The sequence below is a fragment of the Artemia sp. Qi Xiang Cuo genome, chromosome 11, assembly GCF_049724085.1.
Source record: "Artemia sp. Qi Xiang Cuo chromosome 11, ASM4972408v1, whole genome shotgun sequence".
Classification (NCBI taxonomy): Eukaryota; Metazoa; Arthropoda; class Branchiopoda; order Anostraca; family Artemiidae; genus Artemia; species Artemia sp. Qi Xiang Cuo.
In genome coordinates this window covers 11,205,394-11,227,335 of record NC_142804.1, presented here as the reverse complement: position 1 = coordinate 11,227,335, position 21,942 = coordinate 11,205,394, and the positions used below count along the sequence as shown (strand labels likewise).

Sequence of the window (21,942 nt, the reverse complement as noted above, 5' to 3'; positions counted from 1 at the left end):
AATTTATATTTTTTTGAAGCTTAGAATTTCAATGTCATAAAAATGTTGCATAAATAATTACATTTTGATGGCACTTACCTAAATGACATTTTGGAGAGATGTGACCTTCAAGGATCATGCTTCTCCTTAGTTCTAAGTTAATTTAGAAAATCCAATCTATTTGTTATCTTAATCAAATGCACCTTTAACTTTTATGTTTTTGTATAGCTTATCTGTATTGCAAGACCAGTATACTAAGTACCATTTTCTTTTTTTTAGTTCTTTAATCGCAATTTTTATTATTTATAGAGAATAATTAAGCATATTAGCCAGAAAGTAATGTAAAATACCACTTTAGATGTTGGAAAGTATTTTTTTTTTATTTATTTAATCCCAATTTATATTGTTGATAGGGAATAATTCAGCAAATTAGCAAGAAAGTAATGTAAAATAACACCTTAGATGTTGGCAAGTTTTTTTTTTCGACATTCTTTAATTCCCTTTTTATTTAATTCTCTGACATGACAGAAAACTAATAAAAATATCTGTATTGTAAAGCCAGAGACTGAGAACAGAAAATTTCGACCATAAAAGCGCATGTAATCAGTAAAAAATGCTTCACAGTTTCAGAGTTCGGAATAGGGAGCCGAAATATGCCAATGAATACTTAATACAGCCAATTTTGAGTTCTAGTTTTCTGAAATGAAAAATTTGCACTATCTTGTAGCATTGTCTCTGAATTTGTGTTTTTTTTTTTTTTTTTTTTTTTGCATTCAACCCTGCAAGATCTAATTTAACCGTAATATGGAACACCACCCAAAAAAAATTTAGCGAAAATGCGCCGAGGGCGCATTTTCACTTCCCTTTGTGCGCTATCTAAAGTCAGGCACCTGGCATCACGGCTGGCTGGGCTCAATAAAAATTTAAGCATAAAACACGTGCAGTACAAGGCACGGGTGACGAAATAGCTTGAGTAATAGAAAAGAAAAAAGAAGTAAGTGTATGAAAGATAGAATACATTAAATTACAATGTATCAAATATGATTGAATTTCAGATAGGCTATTCCTGCACAGTTCTTTGCAATTTTTTTGAAGAAATGTTGTAGTAGCAAGAGAGTAGGCCTATGCCTAGTAGGATTTATGCATCATATCATTAATAAGCGGCCTAAATAAGGTCTTGGATGAATTTATACATCGGTAAAACCCTACATTTTTTTTATCTTGGAAAGGGGTTAGGTTAGGTAAATAAAACTGTCAGGGATGTGTCTACAGGCTACCATAGGCTTATGTCCTGGGAAGGTATTTTGACAGTATTATTGTAAGACAGTGAAGATAATTTGAATGATTATTTTGGCCCTATGTCCAAGGGCCATTCTCAGCAAGACAAAAATATATAGGCCTAAAAGTAAAAAGACCTGGTCAATATCTACAAAATCATATAATTGAGTTAGGAATAAAGTGAATGCACCATTCAATGCCTTTTTTTATGCTGATTACGAATATAATAAGCATTTCTATCATAAATGAATTTCAGCCCCCCCCCCTATATAGGCTAGGGTAAGACACCCAGTAGTCGGCCACCTGCCTATTCTCAGACAGAATCTTTTATAGGAATGAATCATCATCCTATTCATGGACAAAAGTCTCCAATTCCCGTCACCTGCGATGCATTAATCATTTTAAATTTTTTTGACATTTAAACTACTCTAATTACTGTATTATACCACCTAGAAACTATATTATACTGTATTAACTATATTATAAACTGTATTGCTGTATTAACTGAATTATAAACTATATTAGAAACTGTATTTGTATTATACTTAGAATCACATGGTGGAAAATTGCATTGTTTTACCTCACTTTCTATCAGCCCTGGTTGAACTTCACTGAAGTAAGGTTGCTGGGACTGCTTTGAAAAAAAGGGTCTTTGGTCAATATCTACAAAATCATATTAGGCCTATTGAGTTAGGACAAAAGTGAATACACCATTTGATGCCTTTTTTTATGCTGATTACAAATATAATAAGCATTTCTATCAGAAATGAGTTTCAACCCCCCCCCCCTATACATGCCAATTCAGGGTTAGGTTAGGTATGTATAGGGTAAGACACCCAGTAGTCGGACACTTTAATCACTTTGAAAACTTTTTGACATTTAAACTACTCTAATTACTGTATTATACCACCTAAAAACTTAATTTTTTTACAGTTAAAATCCTGTTTCTTTTGTGAACAAGTAGTTACTAATTCAAATAGTTTCGATTGTACAGCACTTCCTATTTTTAAATTTACTAAGAAGTGTCAAATCTTCCTAAAGACGGACATATAGGAATCGCTCATGTATATACTTAATACGCAATATTGCTTTGGTCCGTTCATTGATTTCCTGTTATCGGCTTTCATCAACCTTCATGAGACGGGTTTTCGTCCGCTTGTTGCTAGGCCTAGAGGCAGAACCTGCTAATTCATGATTTGGCAAATTCATGATTGATGATGGCAAACCAAACATTAAATTGTAAAAGGTTTATTAAAATAAGAAATTTGTTATGTAAATTTGATTTAAAGATTAGATAATAATTAATAAGTTAGTTATTTAGAACTTTGATTACTATTGTTATCCCATGTCGGCCGATGAAGATGACTAATTTTTTTTTGGGGGGGGGGGGCAAAATAGTTGGATTCTATTAAAAAAAATACAGGGCGCAATGTAGGTTGATCTGATAAACTTGCATCAGGAGTAAGTTTAATTAACGCAAACTTGAGTTAATTAAGTAAATTGTGCTCTTTAATGCTCTTTTTTATGCTCTTTAAGAATATAGTAATCATTTTTGTTGGAAATGAATTTTAGCCCCCACCCCTATATATACCAATTCAGGGTATATATTTGCACATTAGGGGGTGGGGGTAATTTTATTTCTGTGTAAATGAGAGGTAAGTTTCAACTTCCCCCCACCCCCTAATGTGCAAATATATACCCAGAATTGGTATATATAGGGGTGGGGGCTAAAATAAATTGCCAACAAAAATGGGTAAATATATACCAAATCATATTATTAAGTTAGGAATAAAGTGAATACACCATTCGATGCTTTTTTTTATGCTGATTAAAAATATAATAATCATTTCTATCAGAAATTAATTTCAGCCCCCCCCCCTATATATGCCAATTCAGGGTATACATTTCTACATAAGGGGGGGGCAATTTTGGTTCTGATGTAAATTGGAGGTAAGTTTAAACGTAAGTTTAAGATAAATTTTCTGATTGAAATTATTGAGAAAAGTGATTTTCCTTGTTATTCAATGAGAACAGGTGTGGATCAAGGATTTTGTTTTTTTTGGGGGGGGGGACGAATAGGTGGATCCAATAAAAAATTTAGGGGGCGCAAAATAGGTTGATCCAATAAACTTGCGTCAGGAGTAAGTTTAATTAACGCAAACTTGGGTAAATTAAGTAAATTACACTACTTTAGGCTATACTAGGGGGGCGTGCGCCCCTTCGCCCCCTCCCCACTGGATCTGCCACTGAATGAGGGGAACTGGTATTCCCCTGTACAATGTTTTCAACTATGCAAGATTCCAATGGTACACTTTTCATATTGATCTGACAGTAATTTTGATGTGCTTTAGTCTTTTTTTATAAATCACCTTAAACTTTTTTTTGGAATAAACTTACTTTTAAAACGAAACAAAACAATAGTTACCATTCCTGAACCAATTTCCCATGGCAATTTTTTCTTAATAGTAATTTTTTTTCAAAATGTTTTTAACTTTTGGTTAATATGCGCTGTTGTTTGTTCGTTATTAAGTTACACCTACTTCGGCAACCATGACAGTAGTGTATCCAGAGGGGGGTCATCCCCTAGTCAGTACCTCACTCGTTAAGCCAAAGATTTTTTAATACTTTCATCAGAGCTATTTATTCTAAATAACGGCCTTTGTGATTAAGGGGTCATTTTTAAAGAACTGGAACAAAATTCAAACTTTAGCTTAGTAAGTTAATTCGTAAGTTATGTATCTTTATTACTAATAAAAACGTTTGTAATAAAATTAAACAAGTTTCGAAAAAGCCATTTAACTAAATAAAAGCAACATTGTTATAGCAATTTAGTTTTAATTATTCATGTACGGTGAACCAAGATCAAAACGTGCATCAATTCAAAAACATTCAAAAATTAAATAAGAAAACAAGTTTTTTTCAAATGAAAGTAAAGAACAACGTTAAAACTTAAACAGAAATTATTCCGTATATGAAAGGGGCTCTCCCCTCCTCAACACCTCGTTCTTTATGCTAAAGTTTGACTTTCTCACAACTCTTATTTTTGTTAAACAACAAAAAATTCGTTAATCCCCCTCCTTGTAAGCAGCTACACCCAAAATATGCTTGTTTTGCTTTTTTTTTTTTTTTTTGTTTTGGCATTCTTCAAGACACATATTGAGCTTTCTACTGTGAAAAGGCGCCTTTTATTATTTCTTCGCTTTAAATCTTGTATATACATTACTGAAATATAGCCCCTTATAGAAAAGAACACTCCATAATCCTTCGTCCTGGTGTCTTAATTTAGCTTAGATTCATTTTTGTTATCGGATTTCAATCAAAATTAAGTGCACATGCCCCATCAACATTGGTCTAAGATGTCACTTCAATACATGACAAGTCTCACATTAATTTTTCTAAATAGAAAAAATAAAGAAAAAAAAAGAATCAATATGCGACTTCTCAAATGAAACAGCTGTCAAAAGCAATTAAGAAATCCTTTCTGGTTTCAAATGATTTGCATAACCCACTTTCCGAATTTTGTACTGCGACAAATGGCCATCTTTGAAAGTATTAGACTATTAAAGATTTTGAGGACTCTATGGAGAGGGGCATAGTCTTGTCAACTTGTAGTAATACATTGTTACTGGTGCATTATGTGGGCACTGCGAAAGAAATCAATTTTGGTTCATGCTAATGAAATAAAATAAAATAGGATGAATTTACAATAATTTGTTAACAAATTTGGGCTATTTATGTCGGCTCAACGGAATTGTTGTTGTCATTCTAATGACAAAAGATATCATTGTAATAGGGGGGACCTTGATTTTAATAACCAAGTGATGGAAAATTTTCTAGCGAGAGCAAATTTGTACTAGGGAGCTGTTATTTGTGGGGAAACATCCATAAAGGATGGAATTTCTGTTTTTTTCTGGGGGAAGATGGGTTAAATAAAAAAAACTAAAACTCTTTTTTTTTTTTTTTTTAATTTTGAAGTTTTTGCTGCAATATCAGCAATAAGTGTATGGGTTCCAATCCCGGGCTGTGGCTCTGGATCTAAAACCTATTTTGTAAAAGGCTTGATTTACTACGCAGATACAAGCCCTACTTGAGCCTGAAAACGAAGCTAAAACCAATTTTGGCTCCCAAATTTTTGCAACAAAATTCCATTTTGTTTTTTCCTGAAAAATCCCCGAATCTTGAAGACTTTTCCCCAAAAACTCCCCAAATTTTTAAGACTTGTCCCCAAATTTGAATTTTCGAGAGTGGAAGCCCTGTATAGTATACCTGCATGATGCATAAACACCAAAATTTGTTTACCTACATTTTTGTTACATTTTTACAAGTCAGACAAACATTTCATTTTTGGTAGGGGGGGGGGGTGTTAAAATGCCCCCCCCCCGGGTACAGCCATGTCCAAGGAAACAAATTTACTATTGTACAAGGCAACCAGTAACGAAAAACCGGTCAAATAGGCTATTTGCAAGAGACCGCTATAGATAAAACATTGCAAAGCTGTGGTTTCTCATGGATTTACAATATTTAAACAATTGTTTTTTGGTGTTTAAGGGGGGGGGGGGAGGTACCAAGGTTATGTTATTAATTTAACCAAATTTTTTTATTTTTTAAAAAAAAAAAGTTTTGTAACAGATTAAAACTTTAGCGTCAAGAGCGAGGCATTGAGGAGGAGACAGCCCCTTTCATATACAGAATAATTTCTGTTTGTTTTAAGTTTTAATGTTGCTTCTTACTTTCAGTTAAATTTTTTTTATTTAATTTCTGAACGTTTTTGATTTAATGCAGCTTATATTTTGACTCACCGTACATGAATAATTAAAACGAAATTTGCATATTAATTTTACTTTTTTGGCTAAATGGCTTTCTCGAAATTTTGTTCTGATGTAACTTATGAATTAACTTACGTAATGAACTTCTATATTCGTATGTTTTATAACGTATATTAGGGAGTTTGTCCACTAGTCGATACCTTGCTCTTCATGCTACAATTCGAGTTTTGTTCGAATCACAAACCCATGAGTCAAAAAAGCCTTGTGAAAATACGATAGCGATCTTCGTAAAATACTAAAAAAAAACTAGTGAATAGGGTTAGTTATTGAATATGTGGCGATCCCCCTCATATACGTCATAATTTCTGTCGGTTTTATGTTTTATTGTCGTTCCTTACTTTAAGTTGCAAAAACTATTTTTTTTATTAAATTTCTGATCGTTTTTTAAATAATCCGGCGCTCCCTTCATAGAAATGTCCCTTCCCCCTCAAAAACATCCTCCATGGAAGACTCCTCCCCCGTAACCCTTTCCTCCCACCCCCTCCCCTCATCAGAAAAGAATCCCTCCTGAAAGCACAAAAATTCAGCTTGAAACTTCCATAATGCATACTCTACTTTGACATCTTCGCTGGAAATAAATTTTAAAACCTCTCTCTTAAATAAAGCTTTTACATGTGCCTAATTTGACAAAATTCTATTCTGTGTTCAAACTTCAAATAGAGTATCATCACCCTTTCTTTATCAGACGTTTAAAATTATCAAAACATCAATAGCTGCGTTCGTTTTCGTTGTTCTATGGAAATCAAATCCTCGGTTTTACAAATTAAGCCGTTCGTTTTTGCTGTTCTGTGAAATGTTTCACTTATAAGCCATTCTTTGAAATGCCGTTCTTCGTTCTTAGTACCGTCGTTCTTTGAACGACGAACTGAGCCTCATACTCCGTTCAACAACTTTAGTTTTACTTTAGTTTTAAGTATATTTTCCATTTTTGTTGTGCTGGTTGTCTAATGGGGGTTTCTTTTGAAAATTAAATTGTGGGGGTTTCTTTTGAAAATTTGACTGTACTTATATCTTCTGATGTTTCCTAATACGGAGATTCCAATTAATTAATTCAATGGGGAAATAGCCACGCCCTTAGCTAACGGTTCGCGTGTGGCCTTCCTGAGCGGAGGCGGAATTTCTGGAGTGGGGACCTTAATCTAGGAGTACCTGTAGGGAGCTTATATTAACGGCTATACTGAGTCGAAATCAGGCTGATAAGTTTCAGTTTCCCTTAGGAGCGAGTGGAGCAATAAGGACTAACAAACTTGAGAAATATTAACATAGAGAGAATAAAATAAGAAAGTAATGTATTTATTGTTACTCACATAGTTGTCACAGAGCTTCGGTTATATCAACACACTTGTAATACAAAACACTAATACAAAATTGTCATCTGGAGCGATGCTACGCAAAAGTTAATGCACTCACAAAAAAGTTCTCTCAAAAGTTTATTTTGAGTAAACTCACATAATATAAATTACTGGCGTAAAACTCCTCTAAGACTCAAAATAGACTGAAAATAGCCTTGCATAAGACTGAGAAAAGACTTACATAAAACTGGCGCAAAAACTGCTAAGTTCTAGCTATCTACTTTTCCCAATTTCGCCGGAGGTTACATTCGGGCGTTACTAACAAGTATATTTTACAGTCCCTATTGGCTGCACTATTTGTCCTACATCACTATTGGACGGGCTCGCACCAATGGGCTACTTGGGTTTAATTGAAATTTATGACTTTTAAGATATCACTCTGGAATTTTTCTAATAAAGCGAAGTTCTACCTTGTAACTTTAATTACAATTTATAACTTTTTATAATAACACTTTGGAATTTTCTCGAACGAACAAAGTTTTACATTGTAACATTTTGCTAGCAGGGGGTCGCTTAATTTTCAGGAGACTTATAATTTATTTCTGTGTAAGTTTGTAAAGGATAATAAGATTTAATTTCATTGAGATAGCTAGTTCTAAACTTATACTCCAGAACAAAGCAACAACGATATTTTACATATTGAGTGACTATTTTTTTGTATAATAAACTTTGCCCTTTTGATAGTTTGGTATTCCGCGCTCTTAAGATTCAAATTACATTGTTCGTTGGCTGTCATATAAGATTTGGTCCAACTGATATTTATTGCTTTTACTGGCGACGCAAGGGCGGATTTATTTGTTGGATTTTCTGTGGGAAAGATTCTTACGATGTTTGTTACAAAGTATAATTACAATGTTTAATTAGATACATTTGTTTCACTATGTTAAATTGAAAGCTTGAGTCTTGCTCGATCTATAGGTTACTTGAATTTTTCAGGTTCATATTTTGGGTTTATATTTCGGTTGTTTTTACTTTTATTTGGGTAACTTCAATTGGGAGATTTTTGGGGTTTTTGAAAATTGATCCCATTACATATCATCCTTCCCATTCTTAACGATGTCCTCATCGTTGTGTTAAGCTACTCTCTTTGCACTTTCAAATTTTGATTTTTCGTTAAAAGAATTTATTTTAGTACTTGAATTAGCTCTGTTTTGGTAAAATTTATTCTACTCTTTTTTTTACAAATCCCTGATTGCTCTATTAGATTATATATATAACAACATTACTTTAAAGTCCATCACCTACTCACTCTATTTGGCGCAAGGGCCAAAGAGTCTCTAATGACTAACACATAAGATTATATGATTACATGATAATTATTATTCCTCCACCTAATATCAAAATTCCTCCACCTGATATGATTATCTTATCGCGGAAAATTGTACATATTCCCCTTTCTTTTTTTTTTTTACACTTGACCATACTTCCACCCTATGCTATATAGGTACGATTATATTATTATTCCTTCACCTAATATTAAAATTCCTTCACCTGACGTGCTAATACTTCTACACGCCTCCAACTAGTTAAGTTCCGCTTTTGTAATTACTTTATTATTTAACATGGTACATATTCGCTACTTCTAATGCTAGTTTATACTTCCACCTGACATTATATTTGTGCGATGGTTATTTGACATCAAAAACATCTAACTACATCTAAAACATCTAACAACAATACACTGATATGTATGAATTAAAATTAGTTCGGAGGAGAAAAAACAATTTCACACGTTAACATTTTTAACTTAATGTTTGATGGCAACACTGGAATAAGGTAGCTTGCACTGATTTTCATCTGTTTTATGATAAGTTTAACAATATTTATTAAAGTTACTAGTTAGATACTTAAGACTTCACACTTACTTCCATCATTCTATGTGTCTATAATACTCACATACGTTATCACTCTTACTTTGGGCTTCCATTCAATTAATTACTAGGTTGGCTAATTGTTTATGGTTTGTCTTCTTGGCGTTTCGCTTTTTGGCACTTGTTCCTAGGGATAAGTGTTTGTTTTTCACAAGTACGACTACACGCATAAAATTGTCCGTACGTGGTTTGTCACGTCGTATACGAGGGGTTGATGTCGTAGATTTGTTGAATTGTACCCTAGGTACGTAACCCTTTGAATTGATTGCATGAAATGGGTATCTTGATCGCTGGGCTGGGTATCTCTTCTTGGACACTTTTTATCCTGGGAAAATGTGATGCTAGTTCAGTCTGTGTTTTCCGTAGATTGCTAACGTTCAGTTCCTCTTTAATTGTTTACAAGTGTTATAATTATTGGCGACTGTATAACATGAAATGGGTAACCTTATCTCTTGACTTGGTCTCTCTTCTTGGACACTTTTGTTTTTGGGATAAGTTGATGCTCTTACAGTCTGTGTTTCCCGTAAATTGTTCACGTTCAGTCCATATTTTATTTGGACTATGGGCTGTGTTTCTACATTTAACGTTAACTATGGCAGGATCAAAACTTGATCTAAGGGCCTTGGCTCGACGCATTGTCTTTGATTCCCGGTTAAATGATGCATAATCATTGAGGGCTTGATTATGGAGATTAAAACATTGATAACTGGTTGATTTTCTTCTCTGAACACTTCCTTTTGGGAAAAGAATTCTAGCACTTATAGTTTATATTTCCCATTAAATTGATCATGTTTGGTTCTTCTCATGGTGGATGGATTGGTTTTGTGACATCTAATAATGACTGGATAGAGTCAAATTTCAGTTTTTTATGTTGGTTCAACATATTATCTCTGATTTTGGGCTTAAGATACTTGATCTTTGAGGGATTGACCCTAGGGTTATTCTTGGTGTTTCAAACGTTAAATCTTAAGGCCGCTGCCGTCTAAGGATAGTTATCGACGGTCTCTCCGTAGTTTTACGACGTTGCGGTCGGGGTGGTTCTCTAGGTAATTATTGATTCAGATATATACGTTTATGTGGGGTTTTTGGTTTGCCAATATTGCTTGAGATGATGATACCTGGTACTAGGCTTGGGTGCCTTGGAATGTCATCAGGATATTGTCTTCAGGGACTTTCTTGGCGAGTAGTTATCGGTGGTTGACGAACGATGAGAGTAGATGCTACTGGGTTGTATCCGTGTTGCTTGCTGGTACACCAATAATTAATTTGCACTGGTTACTCTGCTTCCTAGAATATAAATATCTGGGCAGAATCATATGTTCTTTATAATTACACAAGTTACAACACATACAGCAATAATATACAACTTACATAATACCATGCGGGGACTATTTTATAAATAATAGTCGTGATTAGACATATGAATAACATCAATTTCAGTATGGGTACAGTTAAACTCGACGATAGAGCAATTAAGGGCAACTCTCATGCTTTTACATGTATTTTGCAGCAATCACTAGATTACTGTGATATAAGCAAAGTTATTATAGGACAAATGATTATGTTTACAAAAAAAAATAACACTACAAGATCTCAAGACTTGGTGACTATATGTATACATGTACACATGTGCATTTTGCACATGTTCTATATTCAATGCATTTTTAAATGTTATTCAACACTCATCTATTTTAGCATTTAGTTTTCTATTCTGCTACTACTTGCGAGATAGATTACATGGTTTTTTTTTTATTAGATTACATGGTTTTTTTTTTTATTAGAGGTCTCGATTTACTATAAATTTTTCAAATCTTTATTGTTTATGCGCGTCCACGCTGCCCAAGAAATATATCTTTGCAGCTGCATGGGCTTGCACAGAAAAAAAAATCAAGTGAGAATTTGGGTCTGGACATGGCACGAATGAGGACCTCTATTCCCATTCGCTCGATTATGTCCTCCCTTATTTTTTTTGCTTAAGGGTTATCAGGGAGTTCCGGGTTTAGATTTTGCATCTCACTTGGTTCGATGTGATCTGACTTTGCTCTTTTTCTACGCGTCATTCTCAACACTCTTCCGTAATTTAGGTTCAATAACATTCTTACAGTTAGAGAGATCATGAACACGAGTCCTACTGTTAGGAGGATATTACACCAAAAATTTTTTGAGAATAGTCCATATCTAGTTTCTACATATGTCAATTTTTACTTTTCGTTAATGAAGAGGGGAATCTGAAAGTCTAAGGCTTCTCTTAGTATTGCTAGTGGTAAAGTTCCTTTGACATTCTCCATTTTTGACCATATTCTGGTTTTTACTTCTTCATTTTTAATGTTAGGAATCGTATACGATAAATTTACTGCTTTGAAATTGACCACGTTGGGGCTTATTATATTCGTGCTGGTGGTTATCAGAGGTGTTTGTACTGTGGCTTCTTTAGTTACCAGTCGGCATCCTTGTTTTATGGTTATCGTACCTACATCCTGTAGTAGTAATTCGGTTCTGTAGCTTGGATCGATTCTTTCTGTGTTATTATAACAAGAGATAGTCCCGACTGTTTCTATTGGAACAGAAAATAGCCATAGATCATTTCTAAGATGAATAAATATTTCTCGTTTAGTACTACCTATTAGTGCTTCACATGAATTTGGAATTTCCTCTTGTTGAGTCTCTTTTAAGAATATATCCAACATACATGATCCGGGTTTTACATTATAAATGGGTAGTGTTAGTTGACATACTAGGTTTTTGAATGCTACACATTCCTTGAGGTCCTGTGGATTTGCTAAGGCATATTTCCTCCTATCTTGATCGACTAGCAGGTAATCCGCTTCGGGGGTAATAGTCATGAACGAATTAGTTCTACCTATGTTGGCTGGAAACGTAGAAATCTTATATAAGTCATATATTGATTGTTGATTTATTAACGGGATTGTTATTACTGCAAATAATTGTTCGTTTATTTCTGTGATGTGAACCTTCAGCTTGGTGTAATAGTGGAATAAGTTTGCTACTTTCGGTTCTGTTGGTAGATGTAGTCCGAACATTAAATGTGTTTTTATTTCATCCAAGATACTTTTTAGGTTCGAAGGATCCACTAGGTCATACGACAAGGTTCCTCCGGTAAGGGCAAATAATGCTAATTCAAATTTGCTAACGTCAGTTGCCAGGTTAAGTAATGACATTGTCACTATGTCTAGTGATACCATGGTGAGGCTTGAATCGGTAATCACACGATCTACTTCGTTTTTTTAAATAATTCATTATATTTACTGTCTTTGATATTGTCTTCGAGATTGCCTCAATTTTGTCTCTCTGGTAATTGGTTATACTGGCTTGTATTTTGTGGACATGTAAGGTCACGTTCATGGCGTTATTTAGTTTTCCTACGTTGTCCCTTAGGATATTTAGGTCTTCTTCAGTTGGAAGCCCAAACAATCGTGAGGCTAATTCTCCCACGATTTGTATTAAACTAGCTGATCTTCGATATTTGCTTTTTCGAAAAAATACTTCGAAAATTCTCGTGGTACTTTGTTTTAACTTTTGTATTTCTGCATTGAATAATTCAAATAGTGCTTGCAGTCTCTGTCTATATAATATTAGGAAAGATTGGTGAATCGATACTCTTAGAGCGTTTTTCTCGTTTAGCTCCGGTAATGGTTCAATATCTTCCTTTTCTGGCTCATCGGCCATTGCTAATCTAGCACAAGTACGTTTATCGTCTATTGTCCAACATTTCTTGTGTGGGTAATCGTCTTCCTCCTCTTTCCCAGTTTTATTTTTCTTTTCCACTGGTTGAATCGCTTGTACTTTTATCGTTTGTATTTCGGTATGCCTTGCCGGGAGTCTTGCTCTAAAGCCTATAGTAAATACTCCAATCGACTGGGTGCTGTAATGCATGGGTCCTGTTGACCATGTCCATTTTGTAAGTATCGTTGGTCTTAGATAAGTTAGTGTGGTCAAATATCTAGGTGCTTTCTTGCTAAGTGCGCTCATTTCGGTGGTTGTGCTCGTTGTAAATTCTGACATTGAAGATTGTATATCTCTCACTGGGGTCTCATATGTAGGCGCGGTTGTCTTGGTGTCTTTTCCTTTTCTTTCTGTAGGACTTTTATTCTTATCATCTTGTTGTGTGTTTGAGAATTTTAATTCCTTTAGGTTAATAATTTGTCTGTAGTCTTTTTCCTTCGTGAGTTTTGATAATATTTGTTTTGTAATATTTTGTTTGGCATGATTTTGCCATAATTCCTTGAGGAAGGTCCATACGCTCGGTAATTCATTTAGCATGGCATAATTCCCATCAGCGAGCTTTTTCTTCTTAGAAGTTGCCAAAAAAGGATCGGTAGTATATTTTGCCGTTGTGTATTCGTTTTACGATCCATTCGTGTCGCGAGACTCTCTTTTTCTCCTGCTTCCTATACTGTTAGTTCCCAGAGCTTTGTCGATTTCTGCCATTTGCTTGTCAAATTCGTCCACTCTGAATTTTGACGTTAGTTTGGGAAGAATGGGAGGTAGATTTCCTGTATTTTCCTTGTGGTGCATGTTTTTCGTGGCCTGCAAGCTTTTGTCCGATCGTAAGAATTGGAATATGGACTCCTTTAAGTCATCGTTGTTTTTCTCCAGTCTCATTACTTGTTGAAATAGAGTTTCAAACGGTTTGTGATCCAGTTTCATAAACATTTTCCAAGAATTGGGGCTTGCAAGTAGTGAGTTTTCATGTTTGAAGATTATTCAATGTTTTACGATATCTTGGGCTATAGTTTGGGAAACGAAGATTGTTATGATCCTTGTTATCCACATCCTTTTTGCTGTTTCTGGAATTAATATTTCATTAGACATTATACAGGAACATTTCTTATGATTGATAATTGAACGAGAATTTAGATTTTTATTATTTGTTCTCTTTCTTTTTCATTAGAGGTGAAAACAAGGTATTAATGATATTGTATTTATGTTTTCTTTTGATAATTTTCGTCATCCAAAGGAAACAATATGAGATTAAGGTTCGTGGTCGTACAATTCGTCACTACAAATTGTATGGTTATCGTACTGTTGATTCTTAGGCTGGGGGGGGATAGATATTTTAATTACTTTCACATAAGAATTTGATTGTTTTCACATAAGAGTGATTGAGTTAACTTTAATTATTTTGATTGTTTCAGCTTTTTTGTTTTCTTGGTTACTTTTGATTTTGATTGATAAGTTTTAATTCTTTTAAACACAATTTCATTTCTTCTCGCTCTATATAGTACACTCTTTGGATTATATAGGTACTGTTTATAATATTTTATTTCTTGGAGGGGGTCATGTTTCCCTTGATATTTTACACAGTTTGGATTTCCTTCGATTTTGTAGACTAATTTTTGTTTTTTACATTTGTCGAGGAGTAATAAAGCTGTCTGGTAGAGACCTTTAACATACCAGTACTGGATTTTATATTGCTTTTGTAATTCCCTAATTTCATGTTTAATAAAATGGAGGTATTTTCACTTTCTACAGTTATATTTTATTCCTAAATTTCATCTCGCTGGCCGATATTTTGGGGTGTTTGCGAGATTTAGACCGAACTCATAAGATTTTACGTCAAATTTTCTTAAATCATACTTAACGTCCCATTTTTTCGCGAAGACTTCTTCCCCTGATTTATTCACAATGATCATTGCAGCCGAGTATATGACATTTTCTTTTGCATGTCTGATACATATGTACTCCGTATCAATAATTGCTTTGGCCTTTTCTTTATTTGGTCTTTTCAGAACATCTCAGAACAATGGCCAAAAGAAGGTAGTTTCTATTGATCTCTGTCTAGTTAATAATTTTTTTTTCAAGATTGGTTATGATCATGGTACACTCTAGGTCGAGGTCAAACTACCTTTTCACTGGCATTTCCTCAATACATCGGGTACTTATTCATTCGACCGTAATTCGAGTCATCTGAGCTCCATATTAACCAATTTTGAGTGAAAAACAAGGTAACTTCAGGTTGAGGTTGAACTGCTTTTTCACCGGTGCCACCTTGCACCTGGCTATTTGTGTGTTCGAACATAGTTGCTACCCTAAAGTTCCGTAGTCTAGTTTAACGACTTTGCGGTCGTTTTATAGGCTTAAAACTACAGAGATTTTCGAAAAACTACCTTTATTATTTTTTTTTAATATATATATTGATGATGTACTTAGGTCTCGTAACATTTACTCGGATTCATAGTTTTATAAATATTAATATATTACTGGTCTATAATGCACTTCCTTTGGTTTTTTTTTAAAGTTGTGAAAATAATCGATTTTCATAGTTATAACGCTTCAGGTAATATTATAGGGTTCTTTTATCATTCATTTTAACGAGATTATTTATAAATACAGTTTCTTCCGCTGTCGTGGGGTTTTAATTTCAATATAGGTGCATAATCCGGCAGTGCCGCCTTTGGATTTGGGGATGTAAGCATATCGAGGAGTCGATAATTTTCCCATGACGAAATATTTGGGCTGAGAAATTGAAGTTCAAATACTATGTCATTTTTACCGTGTTCAGGTATATTGAGGTTCATTAAATACACTAATAGTTGGTTTGGAAGGTGCAGGGCTTCCAAAGTGGTGGTTGTGTCCTTCCTTCGCATATTTTGACGAATGATTTTCCGGCACAACTGAGATAAAGACGATGGGTCATTTATTATCTTTACTATAGAGAAACTTAAATTTACGTGTGATTGGCAACAGCATAGTTGCTCACGCACGATTATGTCTAACCCAGGGACTATTTTTCTTCCAAAATTTTCATCTTCTTGGAAGAAATTCAGGGTTATTTTCTTTGTCTTTATATTCTCTTGGGGTAACTTGAAAAACTGCGGATCCCATTGAAGGGTTTATCGGATTTAGATACGTGTTATTTACACAATTGACGTATAAGATTTTAAGAATGCTTTCGCCTTTCAACATATGTCCTTGGTCTATTAATATGGAGAGAAATTTAATGGGCCAAATTATAGTTACATTATTATCATCTTGATCGTACCAAATATTGTTAGCGATATATTTAGACAATGAGCTATACCTTGTTGATGGGATTTGTTGTACTAAGATTCGGAAGGCCAGATTGGCACTTCGTCTAGTGTGCTCTAGCGTTCTTGTCATCGCACGTGCACTAAAATTATAAAGCACTAGGCTTGCCGTTAGTCTTAGGATCACTCTTTGTTCCAACCTTGTCTTTCGAGACTTTAGAAGATAATATAGTTTTGGACAGTCAAGATTTTCTACTGCTTTAATAAGTTCCTCTTCTTTCATTAAATTGTCAACAAGTCCCCATTCCCTTAATGGAGCATTAATATTCTCTACGCTATGTCTTATCTTAAGATTCCATAAGATTGCATTTTCTCGTCTACGATTATTTAATTGTTGATTGCTTGGGTATCTTATCATGGTTACGTTTTTTGATTATTCTACTAGATTTAGGCTAATATAAGCAACATACCGTATGGTTGCGTGTTTCGGCGTTTCTCTTAACCCGTGGCTGAGGGTTAGTTACACACCGTATCTGGAAATGTGTTCTTATGTAAAATTTATCAGTAATTGTGAAATAACTTAACTTAATATAAAAATGGTTATAATGATTAAGGCATAATAATAGATTAGTTAGGTGCCTTCAATTCGATGATATCTGTTATTATTTTTTAGCTGTTTTTAGCCGGCTCCTCTAATTTATGGTATTTAACTTTCACTGGTATCCTTGGGTTCCTTTCCTATTTGAGTTGATCTTCGTAGGAAATACTCCGGCACGGCGCCCGAACATGAAACTAAATCACTCGCGTTCCAGCGCCTCGTCAACGCACACCCCACGTATCAGACTTCATTTCATATTCTTTCACGGTCACTTTTGCCGTCACCTTATTTTCTTATGGTAGAGATGATTTATGGTAGTTCTTGTGGGTTAATTTCTATGAAGAGGTTTGTTGAGTTTCTCGTTAGAGTCCCAGAGCCAAGTCTAATGACCAATGGAATAAACACACCATAGATCACAACAGTTGACCAACGGGTCCCCCTGTTTTAGGGTAGTTTTTTCCAACTTCAAAACCGTAGTTTTTCATTATGTGATGCTCACTTTTTGTAACTACATGGTTGTTTCTCATTAAAGAGCTAGGCCCTAACGGAAATGGGTTGTTATATAGACACCACCCGCCATTTCCGCTTGACCCCAGCTTCCCACGATTTAGGGGCCATTCATTTGTCACTTATTTCCTTGTTGCTTATTGGCCTTTTGTATTTCCTAGTTGTTAATCATAGAGAGCCAGGACCAAATGGGAACGGCAACGGAAAGACAATGACACCATTGCCATTCCCCTGTGGCCACCGCTACCCACAACTGTGGGCCTATTTGTTTAAGGAGTTTGGTGGCTAGGCCGTTGTAGTACTTGCCAAGCAACGTCTTGTTGTGCAATCCAGTCTCATATCCATGTAACTCTTTTTTTTTTTTACAGAGGGTGAAAGTCAAGTGATTGCATGGTGGGATAATGTACATCATGCTAATCCTTGGCCCTAACCTCCCATGGTTGGGGGTTGATCCATCTTCATTATCGTATATTATATAGACATTTGAATTATTGCTTTTATTCCATTTCTAGAGCATTTCGTGGGATTGTTCGCTGACTATTTTATTTCGCTTTTATGAATTAGAATTGCCATGTATATTGAGCTTTTATTAATTGCCGAAAGAGAAAAAAATTTTTTTTTACATTCGAAGTGTGAGGGATGTTACTACTGATTTTTCAGCTAAAAGTATGCTTCGCTTTGTTTATAAAAGAATTTTTTTTTTTTACCGTGCGAAGTAAATGAGGTACTACTACTGGGTTTTTTTTGCCAAAAGTATATTTTATATGGTCTGAGTGGGTTTTCGAGTTTGAATAGTTAAGGAAAGGATTGTATTATATTAAAGGTTAGCATATTTCAATTAGTGCGATATCTGTTGATCGGTTTGAGGGAACTAAAGTTTTCTATTATAATTTGTTGTGGCATTCGATCTCTATAACTGTTGATCCCTTATTTACAAAATTTTTCTTAAGTAATCTATGATTGACGAGGCAAATTTTTCTTTTTAAACAATCTTTTTTTTTAAATATCCACAGTTTCAATTAATTTCGTTAAGGCCCTTTTTTTGAAAATATAGACTTATTTTTTAATTTATTCAAAATTCAGCTATTAGGCTGTAATGTTTTTTTTTTTCATTTATTTTGATATTTCATTTAGCCGTGACGCGACTAAAGTATTACTTTCATCGGCTTTGTATATTCTTAGTTAATGGGAGTTAAGTGAGTTGAAGTGTAACTTATCTACTTTTAAGGTGTCAAATCGTCCTTCTCCTGTGGCGGAGTTAACGCCACGTGGTAGAGATATTTATTATCTAGCGCGGTATTACTTAAAGTTTCGTAGCTTGTCATAAGCCATATGAATTTAATTCCTTTATATTTCCCAAATGAAAATTAAAATAATTTCGTTGATGCCATACCTTAATGCCACTAAGATGCCGCACGACTAAGGGGGGGGGGGGTACATAAAGTGGTTGATAACATGAATGATGGATCCGGGGGTATTTTTATTTGGCACTTTATGGCGAGAATCTTTAGTAGGTTATACTTTTGTAAGAGTTTGATTAAGGGAGAAATTTCGATGATTTATCTAATTGATTTGGGGTCTTTGAAGCATGTTTCAGAGCAAAGGGAAAGAGTACTTTACAGGTGTTAAAATCTACACTTGATCTCTTTTATTGCTTCAACTTTCGCTTGGTTACATTAGAAATTACCCTTGAGTTATCCATATATATGCTCATTATAACTTCCACTAATTTCAGTTAGGGATACTTGTTCCCTTAGTGGACAAAACTTAGCTCTTGTAAATATGTGTGATTTACTATACTATATTCCTTATTGGGGGGAATAGGGATTAGTAGGAGCTAAAGTTCATGACTGTTCACAAGGTTAGTAAAAATTATTAAGTACTGTTTTGCTTACAGGTGTATGCAATAATTTTTTTTTCTTTTTTTTTTAATCGTTACATTATTTGGTCTGTGAACAAGTTTGGGTATTAGCCCGTATCAAGGCAAAATTATATTGATCTCATTTTTCATTTTTGCAAAAGGATGCTATTATTCTTTTTTCTCTTTTTCCTACTCCAGTGTTAGGCTGAAACTTGACTATTTCTTACAGTTTATTATATTTTGGTTAGCAAACAGGTTTTTTTTTTTTACATTTCGGCGGATGTTCTCCTTTGAGGCCTATTGTTTATCGTTCGAGGCAGAATAATATCCGCCATTGTTAATGAGACGTTAGTTTGGTTATACGCCTTGGCATATTTTATTTTCTTTAAATATTTTTCCGCAATCCTTGATATTTTTAGGATTTAAATGATTGGTTTTATGTTTTACCCTTCTGGCAGTCTATTTTAGTAATTTAATTGTCTTATATATATATGCGTATTATAGGACTGACTGAACGATTGTCAGCGAATAATTTTTTATTCAATATTGGGTTCGCATTTGGTATTACTAATCATGATTATCTTCCAATCACGGTTCAAAATCTTTCCAAGTTAAGAAACTGTCTGGGCTAGAAAAAAGTTTTTTTTGTTAATCCTTTGTTACATGTTATTTATTATACCTTAATTGCGCGGTTCTTTTGTAGAGTTTGCCTCGCCTTAAGGTAATATTGGTTGAATTTATTGCTGCAAATTTTTAGGGTTTTTGATGATTGTTTATCCTTTGCCTATCGGCTGTAAGCCTTCCACTGCTTTTGCTAATTATTGCAAAACTAAGGTGTTATTTAGCTCTCGTTAGTTACGATTTTAATTTATAGTACAATAATTATCTATTAGGGAAACATATTCTCTATAGTTGACATCAAAAATTGAAATATTAATCAATACGCGTTTTTTTTTTTTTTTTATGTATGCATATAGCGTATAACTGATCCCTGGACCATCGGCGAATGGTCTTATCGCAAGGCTCGCCACTCTTTACCATCCCAGCCATGCGGTTCCATTTCCCATTGCTACCGCCCTTTCTAAGATAATTTCCCGCTAAAATTATTGATATAATTTTTTTTTTTTGCGATTGTTTTATCTTTCACTTAGCGATTGTACCTCAAAGCTATTTTTGTTAATAGTTATACAATTACTGGTTTAATTAGCTTAGACATTGGCCACGAATTAAGTTCATGGTACCACCATTTTTGATAGCAAAACGCTTCCTCGATAGAGGGCCATCTCAAGTAAAAAAAATAAATAAATCAATGCTTCTTCTTTTTTTCTTTGCTTTAATCTGTCTTAATTACGACTCGCAGGTACGATATCTTACAATTTTGTTAACTATTTTACATATTTTTTTTTATTTAAGGAAGGTTTATTTTGTCTTTGAAATTGTTTAATCTGCACGAATGATTACAGTGATTACTTGTCGAACTGATTTTACTCATGGTTCTATCACACCTGGCTTAAAGATATCTTAATTAGCGTTCGACTACGCCACTACAAAAATTCAACTAAACAAATTGTTTAAGAGGTTCGATTATAAAAGTTTCCCTTCTTGGTTTTCATATGTTTTTTTTTAGGGTTATCGAGGGGCCTATTTTTATGACTTAATAATTACGCCGCTCTCGTTGTTTTACTTGTATCCGCAGATATGCCTTCTATTAAGGATTATATCACATTTCTATAGGTTGTAATTTATGCACCAAGACCGTCATTTTGGGGGTAAAGGGGGGGGGGTTTCTTTGGATAATTGGATTTATTCAAAGACTGAGATGAAGCCTTTTTATTTTGCTGGTTGAGGATGGCCTCGTCTTGATAACTTAATCTTCACGCCACCACACATTTTATACGTGGAATAAATATTCACTATTTTATCGAGAAAAGGTACAATTTTTACTTGTAATTATTTTTGCTTAGTTAATTTTTTGGCAAAATTTTCAGTTCATATAATGACTGAGGCCTGCTTCTGTTATTTAGATTGACAGAGGCCCTATATTACAATTCGGTTAATTATCGTAGTACTTGACGGTATACAGGTCAACTATTTTTCTTGTTACATATATGACATATATATATTATGATTCGAGTATATATATGTACACATTTGGAATCATAACTATGTAACCATGATAAGCTTGCTTATTATGTTGCCGCTAATTACCTGTTTTCCTAATTGTTTCTTAGCTGGGTGATTAATACGATAATAACTCACGTGTATACTTTTTTTTGACTGAATATTTTAAGTTGTTTGGTATTCTATAACCTTTACGGCAGATTTGGGTGGTGGTTAATTCCGGTCATCTTTTCTCTTGATTAAATTTGGTACCTTTTGAAATTCCGTATTTGATTAGATTTCGTATTCTTTGATCCCGTATTAGATTTTTTTGAGAGAAAAAAAAATATCCTACAAATTCGATCTTCGAAAGGGTAGAATCTATTCTGAGGAACTCTCAGCTTATCGAACATCCAAATACAGACAACCAAGCCTTTGGAGGAACCACACACCGAAGGCTCCCTGGATCGGTTGCCAAGTTGAGTATTCAAGCGCCGATCCGAATACTTTATTAATAAGGAGATTTTGGATAATTAAATGTTATTTTGCATCACAGTGTTTGAGGTTATAAATCGATAGAC

The 21,942-nt window shown here is 34.2% G+C and overlaps 1 pseudogene; it reads right to left on the bottom strand.

Annotated features, from left to right (window-relative positions):
• Positions 1-11,279: 11,279 nt before the first annotated feature.
• Positions 11,280-16,713, bottom strand: LOC148946631 (uncharacterized; annotated as a pseudogene).
• Between the last annotated feature and the right edge of the window lie 5,229 nt (positions 16,714-21,942).